The sequence below is a fragment of the Hyalella azteca genome, unplaced genomic scaffold (assembly GCF_000764305.2).
Source record: "Hyalella azteca isolate HAZT.00-mixed unplaced genomic scaffold, Hazt_2.0.2 contig12444, whole genome shotgun sequence".
Classification (NCBI taxonomy): Eukaryota; Metazoa; Arthropoda; class Malacostraca; order Amphipoda; family Hyalellidae; genus Hyalella; species Hyalella azteca.
The window spans coordinates 716,171-738,592 of record NW_025942403.1 but is presented as its reverse complement, the minus strand read 5'-3'; the positions used below and the strand labels follow the sequence as shown (position 1 = coordinate 738,592).

The 22,422-nt window shown below is 38.4% G+C and overlaps 1 non-coding gene across 1 annotated transcript; it reads right to left on the bottom strand.

Moving 5' to 3' along the window:
• Positions 1-3,486: 3,486 nt before the first annotated feature.
• Positions 3,487-3,559, bottom strand: Trnam-cau. Its single transcript has one exon. It is a non-coding gene; the product is annotated as a tRNA-Met (tRNA).
• Positions 3,560-22,422: the final 18,863 nt, after the last annotated feature.

Here is a 22,422-nt window from a genome sequence, read left to right as displayed (position 1 = left end):
CAAACACTTAGCAAAACGTAAATCCGTACACTTCATCCCAGTGAAACTGTCGACCGGCGGTAGAGAACACGGACCAATATCTGCCATACTTAGCGAGAAACCCGCTATGGGCCCATGACCCGCAGTGGGCTCCATGCCCCGTGTTAAATTATCACATCCATTAGAATTTTTAGCCAATATTTTGAGCTAATGGCACAAGGTAGGAATAACGTGATGATACCGATCGGCCGCACCATCAATTCATACTTCAGGCTGTTGCCAATGATAAACACATTTACAGTACGGCGGGTCTTACAGTAACTCAGTAATAGGGCAGGAATGTTTGACGATTAAATGCAGTGTCAGTTACTTAATCGGTATTTGTATTGCAAGAGATTCGTCTTCAGAACTGATGACAAACGTCTAAAGCGGTTGAGACAATGAAGCTAGGATTTCTTGTCTGCCAAGGTGGTGGTCACTCAGTTTACAAAGAAATCTTTATTTGATAGAATATATCGATATAACAATTTCACAATAACACACGTTCACAATAAATTTTCAGTAACATTTTAAAAATCCAACCCATTTGCTTTGTGTGGCATTGGCTTCAGTTATAGGTTGAATGATAATATCAAAAAATATCTATTGTGTTGTAGCCGTATGTTTTTGTGTGTTTTGTCCTAGTGTGGTATAGTGTAAGGAATTTGTCGTGAATGAACAAAATAGTGTATCTACCGACAGGGATTATTGAAGTATGTTGGAAACGCGGATCGGAGCTCAGCACGAACTGATGTATTTTATAACATGGTTGCTGACGCTGAGCTCTCGTTATCCACTGAATTCAGCCGCTACAGAGATGCCTTCTGACCCATTAATCATATCTACTAAGCGAAAGCTGTTTAATTAAATGAAAATATTTTTAACGAACGTAATCTAGATTTCTTCGGACATCACTGAGAGCTGATGTAGAGAAGAACCACTTGAAGATATTACAAAATTAATCGCAAAAAATTCCCAATAAGAGCATCATTTCCAGGTTTAAAAGTACCAGCGAATATAAACTATAGTATCAATAGGTCAACGGGAATGAATGCTCAGGTGACGCATTTAAACACGTGCCAAATGTCACGGCTTAAAAGACGATATTCTAAAATTAAGTTGACATTTCGTGCATGATATGAAGTAAATACCCAGAGTTCCATCTTCGCTTATTTGGCCTGAAGGGCTCAGTCCGGCGCTGTCATTAATCTCGGTACGCGGGCATTGAGCTGAGACGCGCTCAGCAGCACAGCCTGCCAACTTGAAAGTCGCGCTCCGCCTTTGATCTTGCAGCTTCTGAAGCTTCCTAAACTTCGACATCTTATTCTAACTCCACCCTCGTTTGATACATGCCTTCTCAAAACTTTTGCATTTCATTTCAGCTTCCCCTCTGTTTAGTACTTGCCTTTCCGAACACTCGTCATTTTATGATAACTCCACAACTTTTCAGTACAAGCCTTCCTCAAACTTCCGCATCCTGTTCTAATTATTCCTTCTGCTCTGTTATTGTGTACTCAACCAACCTCCTGCATCTTATTACAAATTTTATTTCAATTTCCGAAAACTATGCGAGATCAGCAACTGAACAGAAAAATTATCCACAAACGTTCCCAAAAAATTACATTTCTCAACATTCCCAACTCATATTATCTGCCCTGGCATGACATGAAATTTGTACACTTCCCTTCTTTTTTCTCCATCTTCTAGTTACTTAGAATACACAGCAGCTTTCCAATCGTACCCTCGAGTTTTGTAAACTAGCAAAGGACTAACCGCAGACACAGCGCCTGTATTGCAAAGGCCTCACTATCCTACATGGCACCAGGATAAGCGCCGCTCCACGTAAGACTGCACAACGTACAAGTAGGACAAGAAGTAGCCTCCTGCATTCCGATCCAGAAAGTCCCTTAAAAAGTTACGTCAGTTGGACCCCACAAGATCATACGCTGAAGCCCTCAAAATCACGCAGGCAGGCCTACTGAAAAGATCACGCACGCAAGGCCACACGAATTCGTTGCAACACGGCTCCACAAATTACCAAGTCCATGCACATAATGCTTGTGCCACACAAAGTCCGCACAAAATGAGACCCCACGAAGACCCCTCAATTTAAACCCACAGCGGCGCAGTTTCGTCTCGCAGAAAAGCACTGCGCTGCATAATTGACGAGCAAGTCCGGAAATGTCGGGACCGGCGATCAACTTCCGCGTTTTAAACCCGGAGCTTACGAGCGACGCGGCTCCCAGTCCGCTGCGAGGACTGCGGCTCAAAAACTTGAGGAATAATATTATTGAGTCAATGTTAAATAAGATAACACAGAACAAACTTTTAATCAATAATAATGTTCAACAATATTTGATTAGATTGGGACTGAACAATCTTAGGGGAGGCTATTGTATAATAATGTTATGGAGATTGAGCTGAACTATCGTACTGAAAAAACTGTTTGATAATGTTACTTAAGACAATTTCATGGGAAAATATTGCATAATAATGCAGTGTAATATTAGGGAAGAACAATGTTGATGGATACTTTTGCACAATAATGTTAAGTAAGATGGAAACAGAACAATCACATGCGAGAATATTCTAAAATACGTTACGTTATATTGAGCACAACTCTTAATGGAAAACGCAGTACAATAATGAAACGTCTGAGGCAAGAAAATCGCATGGATAAATTTCGCACAAAAATAATATTTTTATCCAAGACTGACGCACAACAATCGTATGGCAGTATATTGTAGATAAAAAGAAACGCATGGTGTTCGGTAAAAGGAGTTCACGCAAGCATAGTGCATTATAATATAATTTTAGATGAGAATAATACGCAAGACATGGTTAAATATTATTAGTGTTAGGTGAGAATAAAAATCGATGTTTAATTTAACAGCGTTTTGGGCGAAACTACCACCCTTGAACGTTAACAGCGCTTTACCCTTGTAAGCGTAAATGCAGAACATCTGAGATGCAAATTAAATGTTTGTCAGAATGACATCAAATGTTTGTCAGAATTATCAGTACATTTTAATGATCATGTTATTATTGGTTTTTAATGCAGTGCGTACACCAAAGTTTTGAAATAGTAGGTGGCACCTCTTATCCTTTTTTCGACAGATTACAAACTTTAATACTTTATCATGGTATATTTTTACTGATCAACCACACTGTTACTAGACAACCTTTTAGTTTCGTGTCTTTTAGATAATAATTTCGGATTTTTCGAGAATGATCATTTTAAATCAACTATGAAGTTCTAGCAGCTCCACATCTATTATCTACCGATGTTCACTAGATATCATTGAAAGATAATGTTCACTAGAAATCATTGAAAGATATTCTTCACTAAAGACTTCCATTGTTCTCTTATATTCTAAATTCTGAAATTTTAATGTCCAATAATTAAATATACCAGCTTTTGTGTGTAAACTTTGAGGCTCAGCAACTCATAAGCTGCTTGCAAAACCATGCCCCGGGTGAGGATCGAACTCACGACCTTCAGATTATGAGACTGACGCGCTGCCTACTGCGCTACCGAGGCTTATATGTTAGAAGAAAATTGTGGACTGATTAATTTATTGTGAATGAAATGAGAGGTTGAAATGTAGTTTCTTTTATCAAAACGCATCACGTAAGCCTAATCATTTTTAGTGCAGTTGCCGAGTCAAGGTAGTATTTTTCGGTAATCATAGAATTTAGTTACTACATTGAATAGAAAACTTCTGTTCACTGTATTTTACGCTGTGCAAAGCAATGCTTAAAGCCGTTTTTGTTGCAACATTAAAGTTATAAAGCTAAGGTGGCTTCTAGTTATTAAATATTCATAAATAATACTTCATAATGTTCGGAAATGAGAAGTGCGTGGATAAATGTTTTTAAGATAATGAGAACATTATGTCAGGTTGTGCCTATGATAAGGTTATGCCAGGTTATTATTTATTTAGATGATGTGACACAAACTAACATAACTTGACTTCACACTCCTCCCCGTCTAAAAACCGTCATATCAATATGGTATTTTGTAAAGGGAAACTTTATACTTATATAAACACTGAATGAAATCTTAGATGTCGAATGGAGGCTGAGAATGATGGAACTGTGGTCACGATTTGCTGAGAGTGTTTTGTTTTGTGTGTAGATTTATGTCGTGCAACGCAAGGTAATACAACTTACCTTTGCGAAGAACTACTCACACCTATACAAGGCACCCCACGTACCTACGCAAGGTATTATAAAACGAGCAGACATTCAAGGCGCCACAACCACTAACATCATGTCGCACGAGCAAGGAAATGCACGATAGCATACGCATGCACTTCACAATGTGTTAATCAGAATCCCAGATTTTTTTGTTATCTTCCCATTGACGAGACACGAGATTTTTTGAGTTTGCATGCGCGGGTGGCATGCAAAATACGCACACTGGTTATTTAAGCAATACGATCACAGCACTCGATTATAACCGAAGAGCGTGGAGACAACAAATGAGCGCGATAATAACCTATACGAGCGTTACAATAAACCACGCGCGTTACGATCGTTACCCGCGTGGCGATAACCCACAAGACGACGATAATAACAAGTGTGACGATCACCATAATTAACGATCACTCATGAACGTGACGCATGAAAACGTCTGCTACACTCGCATGAAAAATCACCATGCTCGCGCATGACGATAATCCACGCGCGTGACGATAATCCACGCGCATGACGATAACGCGCGGCAGGACAATATTACAACAGTTGATGGCGGTGTAGGCCCAAGAGGAACGAGGCCATGAGGCCATCGATCCTCCTCAAGGCCGCGTCCGTGGACGATCAAGGTCTGTTACAAGGACTTCATGCTTGCAAAAAAGTGTTATACTTGAACATTCCTGTCATTCATAATTCTTTTTTACGAGCAGTTCTTGCAGTATATTTTACTAGTGTCTTCCTGCAGTTTTTTATTACAATTAAGCGGCCTCAAGCAATCAGGATCCATTGTACGAGAGGGTGCAATTCTAGTACTCTTTTTAAGTCCTTCCAGCAAATCGCAGTCTGTTTCACAAGAGGCTCCAGCAGATACCAGGCCGTTTATCTGCTGCATTTTTCCGTCTCAGAATTGATTCGCAATTGTAATTCACTCAAGAAGTGGTTGTTAATTGTAAGTCATTTAGTTCGCTCTGCAAATAGCTCCCGCTGATCGCAGCCTGTTTCAATAGCAAACGACTTTTGCTGTTTAAAAGCGAATCTTCTCAAGCACAATCTCTTCCGCGGGCTCACGTCGATCGCATTTCATTATAGTAAGCAGTTTCTAGCGCTTGAAGTCGATTTTACAATTGACTGCAGCTGATTTCAGCCTGTTTCACCATCAGCTCCCACAAATTTTGTCTGTTTTGAATGAGACTTCCAACTTAACGTCGGTTTTGCAAACGATTCCATCTTATTGTAGTCCTTCTTGAACGAGGCTTCTGCATCTTCATATACGTACCGCAGTCTGTCTAACATAGACAAGGAGTTCTCGCCGATTATAGTCCTTAATTATCCCAAGCGATTACTACCAATTGCGATTGATTTAAGACATGATACTTGCCGGTTAGAAACAAACGGTTCATTTTCGACATAAGAGTCCTTCCAATCGTAATATGTTTCGCATGCAGCGCACGCCATCTGCAGTTAATTTAATAGTGTTTTTTCGCCCAATGGAGAACATTTGACAGCTAATCCCTCATGCAGCCTGTCCTACAAAATTTTGCCGCCGACTGCAGTCCGTTCCCACTTGTATCGGCTCCCCTTATTGTAGTTTACAAGTGAATCTCGCAGATAGCAGGCCGTTTCAGAAATAGCTCTTGCCGATCGCAGTCTGCTTCACAAGCATCCAACACCGAATGCAGTCCATAATTCACATGTGATTGCTGCCTATTACAGTCCGATTTCCCAGCGATTCTTTCGGATTTTCGACCGTTTAATTAGCAGCTTTCACCGTTTCCATTCCACTTTACAAGAAGTTCCCGCCAATTACAGTCCGTTATCTAACGGCTTACGTGAAAAACGCCCGTTATTGTCTCACCAATTGCTGTTTGATTCACTACGAAACTTGCAAAGCAACACCGGTTAGTTTGCAAAGCGACTGCTACTAATTTACCCTCTGGGCTAAAAGCGGCTCCGTCGAGCGGCTTTTTTTGCAAGCTACTACAAACCTTGCAAGCTTTTACAAACGATTCTTGCCGGTGTGGCACTCCGTTTTCTGGCGGTTCCCACTGATTTTAATTTTAAAAATGGCTCCTCTCATTTTAGTCCTCTTGCAATCCGTTTTAGCAACGGTTCTTACCTGTTAAGCAGCTTGTTTTAAAACCGCACCCGATGTCCGTTTGCTGGCGATTCTTGCCGCATGAAGTCAGTTTGCCCGTGACTTTCACCGATTGCAGATCGTTTTAAAAGTGGCTTCCAATAAATTTTGATCTGATCTACACGCGATTATCGCCTGCTACAGCCCGTTTTACAAGTGTCAGGAGGCATCATTAAGCGCCATTTGACTAATAAAATATGCTCTACCTGAGGACATGGATTCAATGGTGCCGATTCAGGATCCTCTCAACTCCTTCTCAAAATCATATAATATTTAACAGTAAAATTTATAATTTATCAGTGCACAAATGATCATTTGCGACTTAACTAGACACATATTATGAGGAACATTTGGGTGAGATATTATCCTGTGCAGCTATAGCTCGCCATTTTTAGCGCATTTTCTCATTTATTGAAAAAAAGCGCTATTGTGCTCACATGTCCGTCCGTCCATCCGTCTGTCTGTCCGTGACTTCACGGACGGATGAGAAAATGCGCTCTCTGTCATTTGCTGCAGTGAGTATCGATCTAATTACAACACTTCTCTTTAACTTCACTTCTAGTTTGTTTGTCTGCCACAAATCTTATAATCGAAATTTAACACACTCCTACTTATCCTATCGATCTGAAATTTTGCACACTTGCGTAAAGTTGGAGACAATGCATGAATCAATTAACAAATTAAATAATTTTAAAAAGTAGAATTTTTTTTCAATATTGAAAAATGTAAAAAATAATTTTGTCAGCTACAAATCTTATAATTGATATTTGACACACTTTTACCTGTCCAATTGATCTGAAATTTTGCATACTTGTGTGAAGTTGGAGGCAATGCATGAATCAATTGACAGAATAAATAATTTTGAAAAAATTGTATATATTAAAAAAAATAGAAAAATTATTTTTTTTATATTCTAAAATGAAATTAGAAATTTATTCTACATCTGTAACATTGGAGATACTGGATTCTTTGGAAGAGTTGTCTCTAAAAAGTAATTTTGAAACGTATATTATTTAACTATATAATGAATGTCACACCGCGGCGATCGAATGGCCACTGGGGGAGCCACACTTTAAGGCACCCTGCCCTTATAATAGACCTCTACTTCCGCACACTATTGCGGCCTCAATCGCGTGATGTGTCACGTGATGTTGTCCATGCTGACTCAGGGTCTAGAATTTTTTCATCAATCTCTTACGCGTCTTGTGGATATTACGTCTCAATTACAGATAATCGAATTTAGACTATAATTATAATTAATAGAATGAGACGCTTGATTGACAATGGACACCTCCCCTCTTCCTAGATTCTAGACGATCGTAATGGATCGCAAGGACATAAAATCATGAAAACATCTTACTCTGAATACCTGGTCCAAATCGCATCTCATCCCTTACGTATAACGTAATAATAGTCGTAAAAATAATTTATTAATACAAATGAATACAGTTCCTCCACTAACCAGTATGAAATCCTACAGACTGCATACTGTTTTACAAATAATTCCCGCCAAGTGCAGTTAATTAAAAAGAAATACATATCACGCTTGAATGGAAATTGCAGCTTGACATATAGTACGACTTCGAGAAATGAAGTGCCGTGTTCAGACATGAAATGCATCATCATAAGAAGAGGTGCAGCACCTAACTACGGAGTGCGGCTTCCAGACATGACGTCCGACCAACATAGTTGCAGTTACCCTTCGCAGCAGTTACGCCACGCAGCAGTCACGCATCTACAGCATAAATTTTGGAGCGACAGTGCTGAGGCTCGGCGGGAAAGCGCGCCAGCCGAGGGTCGAAGAGGGTAAATGGGCGGGATATAGCAGGACGCAGGCCGGGCAGAAGTGAGGGGAAGGATGAGGGGAAGAGGTTAGCTATTGATCCCTTGGGGAAGTCGGCGTCCTCATACCGAGCCAGCCAGGACTCTACGCACTCTACGCAACACAGGAGAAAAATTAAGCTTTTTATTCGTCTGAGGCCCCGGCGAAGCTGCTGATCATATCGCTGCATCCGTCAAGTGGATGCTGATAATTTATTATTCATTGTTAAATTACAACAAGGGCAGGAGCGAATGCAGTACAAAAGAACGAGGTGTTAAGGACAAGAAAAGCGATATGTAATTGTGATAAGCGGCGAGTAAAGGATAAGATGATGGACAGAGGGTGCGCAATAAGCGGTGAGTTAGACGAGAAGAAGGACTGAAAGTTTGCAATAAGCGCTGAGTTAGACGAGAAGAAGGACTGAAAGTTTGCAATAAGCGCTGAGTTAATTAGGGATGAGATGAAGGACTGAAAGTTTGCAATAAGCGGTGAGTTAGGGGAAAAATGCATCAGGGGAAAAATATGAATAAAGAGAAGTAAGGATTCATTTATTATGAAGCAAGCAGGTGTCGAAGGGAATCAATATAGTTCATTGCTTGCCTTTCTTCTTGCATTAGTGCCAAAGATTAGATCGGCGCCAAAGGCTGAGCGCCCACGTACGCGCGGCCGGCTGCCTCTAAGTAATCAATTAAATTTATCCAAGTAACTAAAAACAAAGGATTCCTGACAATCATTGGTGCAATTAGGGTAAAGAGGGGTTACTGCCACTCATTTTTGAAATTAGGGTAAAAAAGGATTACTACTGATTTGTGGAATTGGGATGAATATGGATTACTGCTACTCATTAGGGAAAATTACTACTGCTACTCATTCCTGCTAGAATTAGGGTAATCAGGAATTATTGCCACAAATTTGCACAATTTTGGTAAAGCGGGAGTAATGGCATTAATTTGTGCAACGAAGGCAAAAAGAGTAAGGTGCCAGTCATAGGTGCAGTAAATTGCCATGTGCTGGGTCTGCCCAGTGCCCAAGTGCCCGCTGGACCAAGTCATTATAGGGGCAAAGTCGCGACAGACTTCATTAAAAATGCACGCGAGGGGCGCTTGAAAATGGCGCTCTCTTCTTAAGAGCCCTCGTGAAACTGGGAAGGAAGAGCGAGTTCTGCTCTGCAATACCTGAGCTGCATTAATGCAGATTTGCTTCATTACTCATTATATTTTAATATACAATAAAAAGAGTACATTTTTCCTGCGCACAGTGAGGAAAATTTTCTCTTCTTGTATTTTTATGATTTATATTCATACAATATCTTGGTGTTTGCGACGAAACAACTATTCGCAGAACTCTTAATATTACACCGCACGGAACAACGAGCGACGAATCTAGTGTAATTTTTAGAAAATATTTGTTTCTGGCTTCGAATCATGTTGCATTGATGCAAGTTTTGTGATAACAAATTCTGATATAGAAGGTATAATTGATCGAACGTATAAACGAATAGATTCTAATAGTTCAAATTGCGGAAGACGTTAGTATTCGAACAATCTTCGATTCAAGGTCCATGTGCCGGAGATGGAAATATTAAATAATTAACGTAGGCTATGAAGACTTGACAAATATTAGAAACACGCTAACTCAGCCTGCAAATTGGTCCTAGTAATGAAAAAACAATATGAATTTAGAAAGTCATAAAATACCCTGTTATTTGACCAATCTTAGTCCGGTACAACCCCATAACTAAAGAAGGATAAATAAAACATAATAAATGAATGGTAATCACATTGACAGCAAAATTGTCAAACGATTGCTCTCTGATAAATTTGTTTTATATTATTAGTGTTGGCTTCGCAATTACTTTACTCATTAGCATGAGAATAATCAACAACACAATAAAAATTTTGATCAATGCATTAAAGTGCAAAAACAGATCTGAAACGCCTTGACGCAAATCGTTAAATACGTTGAATCCGTAAATATGAGCTTGCAAAATTAACCCGTATGAACAACTTGAAAAATATTTACATGCAGCAAATTAAATACAATAATTACTGACGATGCCACTCAAAAGCTTATTGGTACAGTAATGAAGACTCTGTATGTTGAATAAATCTCGTATTTTTATTAATTTTCCGTGAAACAATTCGAGGCGATTTGCTCGAGTCACAAATGAATCTCACTTGATCTTGCATGTTGTTCTCGAACGAGTCAAACGATTCTCTACGAGTCACACAGATCTCTTTTGGGCACATGAATATATGCAATTTAGAGTGGATAACTAAAAATTCATTCATTCACGGTTTCCTCCATCATTTGAAGCACTTTGGTTTTGCTGGTATACAATTAAATATATATACTCGTCCAACGAGGCGATGCTTGTCAGTGTTCCTCTTGCAGAAATGTCTTCGAAATATTTATTCTATTGTGCTCGCGTGTTCTCTTGAGTGCTATAGGCTTCAAGATTATTTTTTTCGAAGCAAAAAGCAAATATTTAGAGTTAATGCAATTTATTTTAAACAAAAAACTAACTTCACTGCTGGTTAGATTATAAACAGATTGGATATCAATCTTGATCATAAAGTTTTTACCAATTACAAAATTATGCCGGAGCGCGCTAATTATTAATTGTGTTTCAATGCATATACGGTATATGTATCGTAGAGAAAAAAAATAATAAGGCTACAAAATGCGCGAACAATTTTTAAGCACACTCAAACATCGGCTTAATTAGGGAGCTTCACAAAATGTTAAAAAAGCAGTTTTGCTGCTAACGGCTAATGTAGATATGTATATAAATGATGAAAAATCATTTTCAGGTTCAACAATTCCGCTCGATGCATAATAAACTGCAACTCGACCTGAAAGGTACGAGTTTTTCAAAATGATGTTCCAGGACACTATCGTTAAAAGAATCATCTATGAGCTCAACGATTTATTATGAACGTAGCGTAGCGTAGAAAACACTTAAATTTCATATATTTTCTTACTAGTAATAAATTTTTATTGTACCTTAAATATGATATATTAAACAGACTATAATGGAGTTAATTTTTATCACGGTCAAAATGTCAGGAAATGTATTCGGGGATTCTCGAAGTTATTCCACGAAATATACTCATAAGTCTTGCTTTCATATAAGGCATCACAGAAATCAAAACTGAAAAATAAATACGCCGTAAAACTCACGAGCGTTTATTTTACGCTAAATTAAAGCTGGCCGTTCAATAATTTTTCTATTTTCAGTTTTAACTGATAAAAATCTAAAAATCTAAAGAAAACCAGTTCATCCAGGAACATTTTTTTGGCAGCCTAAATACGCAGAGATATGAAAATTCACTATAAATTTTTTGATTAAACAATTCTGATGTAACAAATCTTGAAAGTTAGCTAAAATGAACTGTAATAAAATTGTCTTTACCCGAAATAAACGTATTGTAGATTCTTAGAAGAACCTTTCGTGCAGGAAGCGCTTTCTATTATAATCTCCTTTTCGTTAAATGAGAAATTGTGCTTCGAAGATGATGAATGGAGGGTTATTATAGCTGTGTTAATATCTCTTATTTGATCCTCTCGTATTTAATTAACGAAAAGCTGTCCGGCTTCTGTTATAATTATTATTTATAATTATTTGTTCGAACAGATGTAACTTCCTATGCTTTCGACACTTTAATCATCCTAGAAATTAAAAAATTTCTAAGTGTTGCGTCTAATATCATGTGCAACCAAGTAGAAACACAACAGGTGAGCATCATCTTCGGCTCTTTTCTTTGTTGCGTAATTTCGAAGCGCATGTAGATAATTAATTACGCAGAATGGCAGAGCAAGGACGCATTAAAGTTCACAAATAATTACAAGATCCTTGTATGTGGCTCTGGCTCTACTACAATTCTCCAGTAACTGGGTAATGGATATTCCCGACTATTTCTCCTTCGTCTATCGCTTTATAATTTATCATCGAAGGAATTCAGGGCGTTGAGAAATATCGAATTAAACACTACGTGATGAAATTAGAATGACAAGCTATTAATCAATTCCTAGCCACCGATAACTCACCACTACCTTACGTGAGGCCCTCGTCATCACACTGATTATTTCAGCCCGCCATGCAGCGGCCATTGTACCGGCACTATACCACGTCAGCCGCGCTTCTTAATGAACCTCTAATGAGCTACCCTCCCGTGCTGTCGCGCCGCTAACCTTCGCTACATTCTAGCTTAGAGTTAGGGCACATTCGCACGGCAAAAATCCGTTACATTATAGTCTAGAATTAGAGCACAGTCGCACAGCAAAAAATCCGTTACAGTTTAGTCTGGACTCTACAGTAAGGGTAAGGCGCACTGCAAAAATCTGTCATATTCTAGCCTATATAGAGTCAGGATGCAGTCGCACTGCAAAAATCCGTTTCATTCTGGCCTAGAGTTAGGGTAAGTCACACTGCAAAATTCTGCTATATTCTAACCAATAGTTGCGCTACATTCGCGCTGCCAAAAGCCGCTATACATTCAAGCCTAGACTTAGGGTATTGTCACACTGCAAAATTTGCTACATTATATTCAAGAGTTAGGGTACAAGTACGTCGCGCCGCAAAACTTCGCTACATTCTAGCATTGAGTTTTGATACAGTCGCACTGCAAAACCCGCTACATTCAAGCCTAAAGTTAGGATACATTCGCACTGCACACTAAGGCATCAGTTAAATCTCAAGCCAAGGTTCTAGCAGTCAGGCCCAGAACAAAGTTACGGTAAAGAAGAAGTCGCTTTGTACACTTATTCTAAACTCATGCCTGAAGTCCGGACAGTCGCAGTACACACTCTTGCTACAGTCAAGTCTAGAGTTGGGTACTGTTAGGCTTGATACAAAAAAGTAAACAAATTAACTATTATTTTGAAGTTTATCCAGGACCATGAAGAAGATTTGGATGGTAACCAAGGTCAGAATAATATGCTTGTCAGCGCCGTCAATTCAGGTTAGTCGTCTGAACCCAGCCCAACATATATGCAGAAAAAATAAGTAACCTTTAACCTTAACACTCACAATTCGGTGAATCTGTAATATCGCAAACATTTCAATAATTGACAATAATTTCAATTGCTGACGCAGGATATTTACACACCCTTAAACAAGAAGACAATCGGGAAAAACAAAAGATATGTAGGTACCGATTGAGAATGCAAATAAATGATTGAAGGGCCCACCAGAATCGCTGTTATTCTATAGAACGAAAGAAATAGCGTTAAATAGAATTAAATAGGAAGTTAAATCATCTCGGAACCTTGAGATTTATTTCAATGTATCTGTGTAGTTACAGGTTACAGCCTCGCACCCACCTTAAAATCTTTAGCATGATGCACTAAGCGGAAAAGCAGCAAATTTCACGAGGCAATTCAGAGGCCATTTAAAGGGAAACATCAAAGTACAAGGAATGATGGGCTGACTCTAATATAAAGCAGTAATTTAACTAAGAGAGCACTAGGCTCTTCAATAATGTTAGAGACATTTATTGTAGTAATAAGCAAAAGCTCTATATATAGAGTCAAGGTTGTCAAGCCAAAGATGATGCAAAGCCCATAGAATTAAATTGGAGTCGACCTCTTCCTAAGTAAAGAAAGCTCAAACATGCGGTGTAAACGATAATAAATGCAAAGAAAAACAAAGGGTGATCGCTCATACAGAAAAATAAAAGAATATCACGAAGAGATGGCGGTAAATAAACAGGCTGTCGAAGCACGTCTAAGGTAAGTGTGCGAGTTAACCATTCAGTTTCAATGCGAACAACGCTATTTACAAACAAACCCAGACCTATCAATAGGCATGGAGAAAATTAACTCCCAACATTTTATTACATAAGAAATAAGAAAATTTCCACCAGCACAGACTCAATGCTAACCACCGCAGCAGTCAAGCCTCAAATTATGTTAGTCACGCAAGTCTTCCGCAACAGTCAAGCCTAGAATTAAGCTATAATGTTGACCTAAACCAACATTTTACCTAAATTGTGTCCATTAAAGCTAAGTTTTATAACAGAAAATTTTCAGAATATTCTACTCATAATCTTCTAAACTCCAGAATATTTTAGACTTCCTACGAAACTCGAGACAAACCTTGGTACTTGAAAAACTCCAAAGTTTCCAGTAATAAATGTATCTTCAAAAATTTGAATAAAAAGTTCTGTAGGTCCATGAAGTTTTTTGCAAAGACTATTTTTATTAATTTTTATTTTATTTTGCAAAGACTATTTATTGATGTGTGCACAGGAGCGGCCTTGGATGAGAACACACTAAGATCGAAAAGTCCTATCCTCGTGATGCTGGATGCGAGGTACGTACAAAGGATGGCATTGAAAGTCGGCCACAAAGAATTGCTGCTTTCACGCCGCCTGAAATAAGCCCTCGTGTTCCCAATAACCTTGAAGACTATCGGACAGAAGTTGCTCTGTAATTTACTATTTGTTATTAAGCTACCATCACACGTGATAGATATGAAGCCATCATGCGCCAAGCTCAGTGTTGGGCGATATGCACAGGTATTGCGTCATGTATATATTCCCCATTAACCTGAACTGTTGATAAAACTCATTGTTATTATAAGCGGTAATTATTTCCTATAAACCTAGAGAGGCAAAGCTCATTAACCCAATGGCGGTGGTTATTCTTTGATAAACCATGTGCTGAAAGAAAATGATTATTTGTTCAACTCATTGGCCGTTCATGTTCTCCATTAACTGCAGTAACAACCAATTAATTCCATCTTCTACAGTCAACCCATTATTTATCTATATTTGTTTTTGAATTATTATTCCTGTCTCGACTTTTTTGTCTTCTGTTCAATACTTTCGCCGTTACACGTGGACGTTGACATCAAAGAATACCGGGCGGCCCCCCTCCTCCAATAAGCTATGTTAAATATCAAAGATTTTTAACGAATCTTCATCTCAAAAATTCAGACAAATTCATTCAGTGAAGAATCGAATTTTCACTTTTGTCTCTTTGAATGAAGTAACTATAAAGGATATGAACACAGATTAGAAGTATAATTTTTAATCCAGGGCAGAATTCTCTTACCGTTTTGAAGCTCCTCGTCAATGTGGGGCTGTTCTAACGTCTGTTTTATTTCGCGTAATTTTCGGAATCCGAATTTTCTGCCTTGCAATTCAGAAAATAATATGAATGCCAAGTTTAATACCGTTACTGTAAAAAAAAGTTTGCGCGTTCAAAAGCTGCAGTTGTAGCGGGTTCAGAGACTGCATGGATTTTTTTATACATAAAGCGAAGAGAAAAAAATCAGGCCTCTGCATTATGTTACCGGAGCGAGCCTGAACTGCGGATTGAAAAATCCTTTTAGCATCACTCGCTTTGCGCTACTGCAGTGAACGAAGTGGTCTTCTACGTCTGAACTATACCAAACTAAAAATTATGAATCATGCATACTGTCGATGTCGTCATGTGGTTACCGCAGGAAAATGTGATGTGCATGTAAACTGCAAGTGATTGATCTAAATGAAAGTCGTGATTATACGTTTATGATTATTGCACTCACATCGCAGGCTGTAGGCATGCCCATTGCATACTGGCCGTTGCAAACTAACACAGTCACTGAAATCTATGGTTCGTTTCACATCCGATGTCACCGTCAGAACTGCGGCAGCACAAAGCTAGGGAGCCTTAATTGGAAATGCGGCGGAAAATCAGAGCGGCATCACTCAGCCAGAGGCTTGCACTAGTCATCCATTGACTGTTGCCTTGAAACTAGTGCTCTAAAAAAACTTACGTGAGATTTCGCTAGTTCGCAGAAAAATTAGTGTTTTTAGCGCATTTTATCATTTACGAAAAAATGCACTATTGTGCTCGCCATGTCCGTCTGCCCGTCCGTCCGTGACTTCATGTTTTCGTCGACGAGATAATGCGCTCTCTGTCACTCACTGCAGTGAGTATTGAGTTATATTTTTTCGACTCCAATTAGTAGGTTATCCTGAATCCTGCAGACCTGAATTCTGACATTCCGAATTCAGTCATTCCGTTAATATTCCAATTAATATTATTCATACCAATTAATATTAATAATCAACATAACGTCATTCCAATTAATATTAATAATCAACATTAACTCATATATGTAACTCCCAATTGGATACTTAGAGGGAACTCAATTCTTATAATTTGATAAAATTAATTTTAGTCCAAACGCATCAAATTACAAATGCTATATCGATTCCCTAATTCACCCTCCCCCCTCCCAGTTTTGTAATGCTCATGGTTCTCCCCCACCCCTCCCGAAATTCCCGGTCCAGGTAACATTCCGACACGCCAAAAATTTTGGATACGCGCTCAATCAGCCCTTTTAGAAATCCGGCGCTATGAAATATAGCACACAAACATTTGTAAATATCTAATAGAATAATTTTTCATTCAAAGCTCATTTTAATAAGTGGTTAAATATGAACATTTTACTCACCATCATTTTAGGAAATTTTTTATTTAGAAAAATTATTTACGTGAATGATTAGTCCATTGGAATTATTTTAAACTAAATTTGATCATTTATGGTTCGTTACTAAAATCTTATTACTTATCTTGTTCCATGCTTCAGAATTTTCTTCTCACAATATTTAATTGATAAAGTAACGAAAGTAACGATGTTTTTTAATTCAAAAATGACTTGTTGCTACAAATATCTCTCATAACTTTATTACCGTTTCAAACAATTATTCCCCTAACCATGTTTCCATTGTCGCAGCACCGTTGCCAGTGACCACCCAGCAATAAGTATAAGATGTGGGCGGTGTAGGGTTGGGTCGCGGCTGCGTAGCACAGATAACGCCGCTGCTTCTGGCCAAATCGAGCAGTAAACTTTCTATGGAGATAATTTCAGTCCCGAGGTTCATTGTCCATCCTGGAGGAAAAAAGCAGCTGGTTTTAGCAGCAAGGTGTCCTTACGGAGCATGCTTTGCATTTATTATGAAGATAATGGGAAAATACAGCTGAGTTTGCAATAGAAATTAGTTCAAATGAATGATCTTGAATAAATAAACTGATATAAACTAAACAGCAATGTAAACATGTTTACATTGCATGTAAACATGTTTACATTGCCGCAAGTCAGTCGAGTTATACTAATGTACACTTTAATTACTCGAAAGCATAATAACCTTGTAAAATATTTATTGATAATCGTGATTGATCATCGTAAATTTATTTAATTGTGGAAATGTTTTAAATGAGTTAAAAATTTAGAAATCAATATATAATATATAGAATATCGTGTAATTATTCCACTTTTTTACGATCCGCTTGCAATTTTTTTAGGAAATTCATATAGCATGGCCGGAAACGCATTTAATATCTATGGCTTATTTCCTCTTGGTTAATACTTTTGTTTTAAAACTCTATATGCACTAAGCAGGGAGAAAGAAGATGAATCTCTCTTAAACATCATACGAAGATGTTTAGAAATTTTAATATTAATTTAGGGCTAATCTGTTATATTTATATGATATCGCCATTTCTCATCCAGTTTACAGTTATATCATACTTCTCAAAGTTCAAATCGAATGAACATATCAAAGAAAATTTTCTTTTCGTTTCAGAGGGCGTGATAACAGGTCTTTATTTCGTATGAAATGCAGAATGTAGAGGAACTGCAAAATAGAAATATACGAGGATATAATTGACTTTACAGTAAGAAACTGACAGGCAACTAAGAAATTGACAGGCAAAAATAACAATATATATACCGTCATTATTTAATATGAGCTCTAAAAGCCCTCAAATATCACTGTGTCAACCGTAACGTCCTTGGGTAAATTATCCAATCTTCATGATGCAACTCTCCAATTACACATACTAATATTATTAATAATAAACTTATAGAAACAATTAAAACTATTGAAACAAACTAGAAAGAACAATTAGCACTTAGATGATGGAATCGTCTTATATTGCACGTGTCAGAGTCGCGAGGCAGGACGGCAATCTCTGAACATCATTTTAAGAGCGGCTCGTCAACCGAAGTTTCAGCAGCGCAGCCTGCGCTAGTCAAAACAACCTTGCTTGTTTAGGCACTTGCTCAATTTTCTCGCAATGGTTTTAACCGACTCCATAAGTGGGAGAAATGTTCTTTATTAACTGAAATTCTTGGAGACAATTTGTTTAAAGGATGAATTTTCCACAAATATTGAGATTACAGAAACTAGATTACTGCGTCACGATCCAAATAACCATAAACTGGATATTCAACACAGAAATATTGTTCTGAATATTTAGTACGGTCGAAGCTAATCGATAGAGTTTGCCGCGTCGCGCAGCCCTAGACTCGAGTATTTGCCGGCGTCGAAGCCACGCAAGAAGAAGAATTTCTCCAGAAAATTCGCGAGTAAGAGCTTGTCTGAGTTGGAATTTTCTTGAGAAGCGGCTAAGAATTATTATCTGAAAAGGACAGTTGGTCTTGATAGCTCTCAGCAGGCGGGAAATGTTAGAGTGGTGCGCAAAAAACTGGAGTTTAGCTGGAATGACATCGCTTGTTGGACACAAATAAGTAAAGCATTATGAAGTGAATATTTACCAATATTTTGATGCTGTTATTAGAGGCAAGGAATTCTGTCATGGTAACAATAAAGGTTTTAAAACATTTTAAGCTGATTTGTGTGTGAGTAAGAATAGCAAAAAAGAATGATAAAACATATTCACCTTAATGTAACGTATATTGAATTTGCTAATTCGATCTACTCAATTTTGCTAATTTGATTAAATATTGAAACTATAATTGAAATGAATGAGAAATTTAGTAAAATATTGGGAGCATTTTCCGTAGATAATAGTCCACCGTCGTAAAATCCAGGCCGGCTTTCATGACAGTAACCCTGCTGGACAGACATAAACTCATTTGAATGGCTGATGAGACACACTTTAACGAAACAATGGCTAGAAATAAAGTACGCCAGAACTAATGAGCCCAAAATACTCACTATGTATAAATATCCTACACAATATATACACTACAATAAAGTTAATAAATATACAGCGCCATTATTTATTACAAATCAATTTTTGGTGGTGCCGTGCAATTGTTCTAATCAATAAATTTGGGCCTAAAATATACATGATGATTTTCTGTATCATCATGTAAAAATCCATCAAAAACTTTATGATGTGGGTTTTTAAAATAAATGAGAGAAAAAAGCAAAATTTGTTCGAGATTTCAAATTTACAAAGCAGTTAATAATACATTTTGAATAGTTACAAAGCAGATAATGATCACATTTCATTTTAAAGTCAATGGAATACCTTTCATTTTTTTAAAACTCTGCGTTAATTAAAAAGGCTCATTGATGTCCAAGATCAATGGTTGATGTATGTGAGATTGGAAGCTGCAGACGGCAGGTCTTTCGGCTAATTATATAAAGACGTGACGAAGACTCATAAGACGTCGTTGGTCTTTAAGACGTCGCAATTATATAAGACGTCGCCGGTCTTTAAGACGTCGCAAGTATATAAAGACGTGACGACGTATTAGAAATTTAATTGATAGATATTTTGAAAATTAAAATGTTAGAATTTATATTTAAACTTTCCATCTTTCTTAAAGTGAAGAAGGAGTTTACTTCGCTCTGTACCTTTTATTTAGAAAGAGAAGAGAGCCTTGACAGCCGCCGGTTTTGCCAGCGCGTCTTGCCTTAAATGTCCTCTTAATCATCAACCTCATTCATTTGCATGCCATTCTCTTATACACTTGATTGGCCCAGTTTGTTCAAATTAAAATCTTAACTTGCTTCTCAACAACGGTGAACAACCAATATTAATTCTATTTAACCGCATGCATTAACTTTACTGTCACTGGGCTAATCCTTCTTGCTAACTTAAATCAGCTCATTGCTTGGCTACATGCAGCCTCTTAAGTGGATTTTTCATTCAAGGTAATTATGTTCCCATTGCCTATTGAATTATTATTTTCAATTATATCTTTATTATTTCGCAAGTTAGTTGATGATACTTCTTTGTCAGCAGCAATTCAAGAGTATTTTTTTTATCTACTTCAGAACAACCCGGGTCGACGGTGCCTAGCTTACGTGCGATTCACGTATACGCCGACTACGCTGCAGCTGCCTCTATTTCTTTATATTGAAGACGGAACCAAGACCAAACCTTGTCCACACCGTTCAACTGGTAGCAAGAAACAAAGTTGACAGCAAATTTGATCCGTTAATCTCATTAAATAAAAGCTTTAGAAATTTCTAATGAGCTACAGTTGTTTTATAACCAGTACCAATAGACGGCCTAAGACGTCACCGGTCTTTGATCAAAACAAATGCAAGGTTCAGAAGGGCGCTGATCTCGTCCGCGGGGCTCTCATGATCTCAGGAGCAGCAGTCAAGAATTATACATTTAATATTACGGTAAACCAATCTAATTGATGGAAAATTTAATCATATAGTATGTATGAATTTCTATAATTCAGATGGTATGATGAATTTGTAAAAAAAATCGTGAATCTACTTTTTTGCTTATCATTCGCATTTGCGTGATACGCAAAAAATCCGCATTTGGGAGACTGAGGCAGGCACTCTTGTTATAGTGTCATGGTGAGACTGAGGCAGGTCAGTTTTAACAATACGGATAATATTGCTATGGCAGCAGAATATAGCTGTGTGAACCTAAGCAGCAGCAGCATGTAGCAGTATAGAGCTAAGCAGCATCATGTAGCAGTATAGAGCTAAGCAGCATCAGCATGTAGCAGTATAGAGCTAAGCAGCAGCAGCATATAGCAGTATAGAGCTAAGCAGCAGCAGCATGTAGCAGTATAGAGCTAAGCAGCATCAGCAGCAGTATAGAGCTAAGTAGCAGCAGCATGTAGCAGTATAGAGCTAAGCAGCATCAGCAGCAGTATAGAGCTAAGCAGCAGCAGCAGCATATAGCAGTATAGAGCTAAGCAGCAGCAGCAGCATATAGCAGTATAGAGTTAAGCAGCAGCAGCATGAAGCAGTATATATATAGAGCTGAACAGCAGCAGCATGTAGCAGTATATAGAGCTAAGCAGCAGCAGCAGCATGTAGCAGTATATAGAGCTAAGCAGCAGCAGCAGCATGTAGCAGTATATAGAGCTAAGCAGCAGCAGCATCATGTAGCAGTATAGAGCTAAGCAGCAGCAGTATGTAGCAGTATAGAGCTAAGCAGCAGCAGCAGCATGTAGCTGTATGAACCTAAGCAGCAGCAGCAGCAGCATGTAGCAGTATAGAGCTGAGCAGACGCAGCAACAGCATGTAGCAGGATAGATCTAAGCAGCAGCAGCAGCAGCATGTAGCAGTGTAGAGCTAAGCAGCAGCAGCAGCATGTCGCAGTATATAGAGCTAGGCAGCAGCATGTAGCAGTCCAGAACAAGACAGCAGCAGCATGTAGCAGTACAGAACAAGACAGCAGCAGCAGCATGTAGCAGTACAGAACAAGGCAGCAGCATGTAGCAGTACAGAACAAGGCAGCAGCATGTAGCAGTACAGAACAAGGCAGCAGCCGCTACCGTTGATGTCACTATTACGTCGGCTCAGCACAGCCAAACTTGCCCATTCTTGGGCAGGCGAGCAAGTGTTGCGAGCACCCCAAGCTGCGCCCCCTCCAAACACTGAGCCCCTGCCTCTCTCCAACGAACTAAACTTTGCCGACTAAAGCGGCCTGCAACTCCATGCTTTCTTTCCTCAATATTCTCGCTCACGTCGGAGTAAACCAAGGAGATGAGACGAGTAAAGTCCGCCCAAGGTGAGCGCATGACGGAAATAGTGGAAGTTATGGCTAGGGTGTGCTGAAGTATGTGAACTGAAAATTCAGTTCCGGGAGTGAATAAAGAATTATTAATAGGACACGCCGCAGCTAAAGTTTGAGTGAAATGGAGACAATAATTAAAATGCATATGGAGGTGCGAGTGCGTGATTAATCTTTATGGTTAGAAATTCTACAATGGGAGTGTCTGAGCAATAGGAAAAGTTCGTTAAAACTCTGTCTTGTAACTAAATATACAAGAAAATATATAGGTATAGACATGAGGCCTTCATTAAACTAAGAAATATAGCAACTGGTTATTCAATACTGAACGCAAGTGACGATAAATGGCTGACGACCGGGAACTGCACAGACATGTGACAACACGACACATAATCGTATCACTTAATTACCTTCTCTATATTACCACACCTTGAAGAAAACAGATGAAGTGGCATGAGATCCCTCCTGATATAAGACAGAAACTTTCCGTTTAAATAGTCTTACCGGT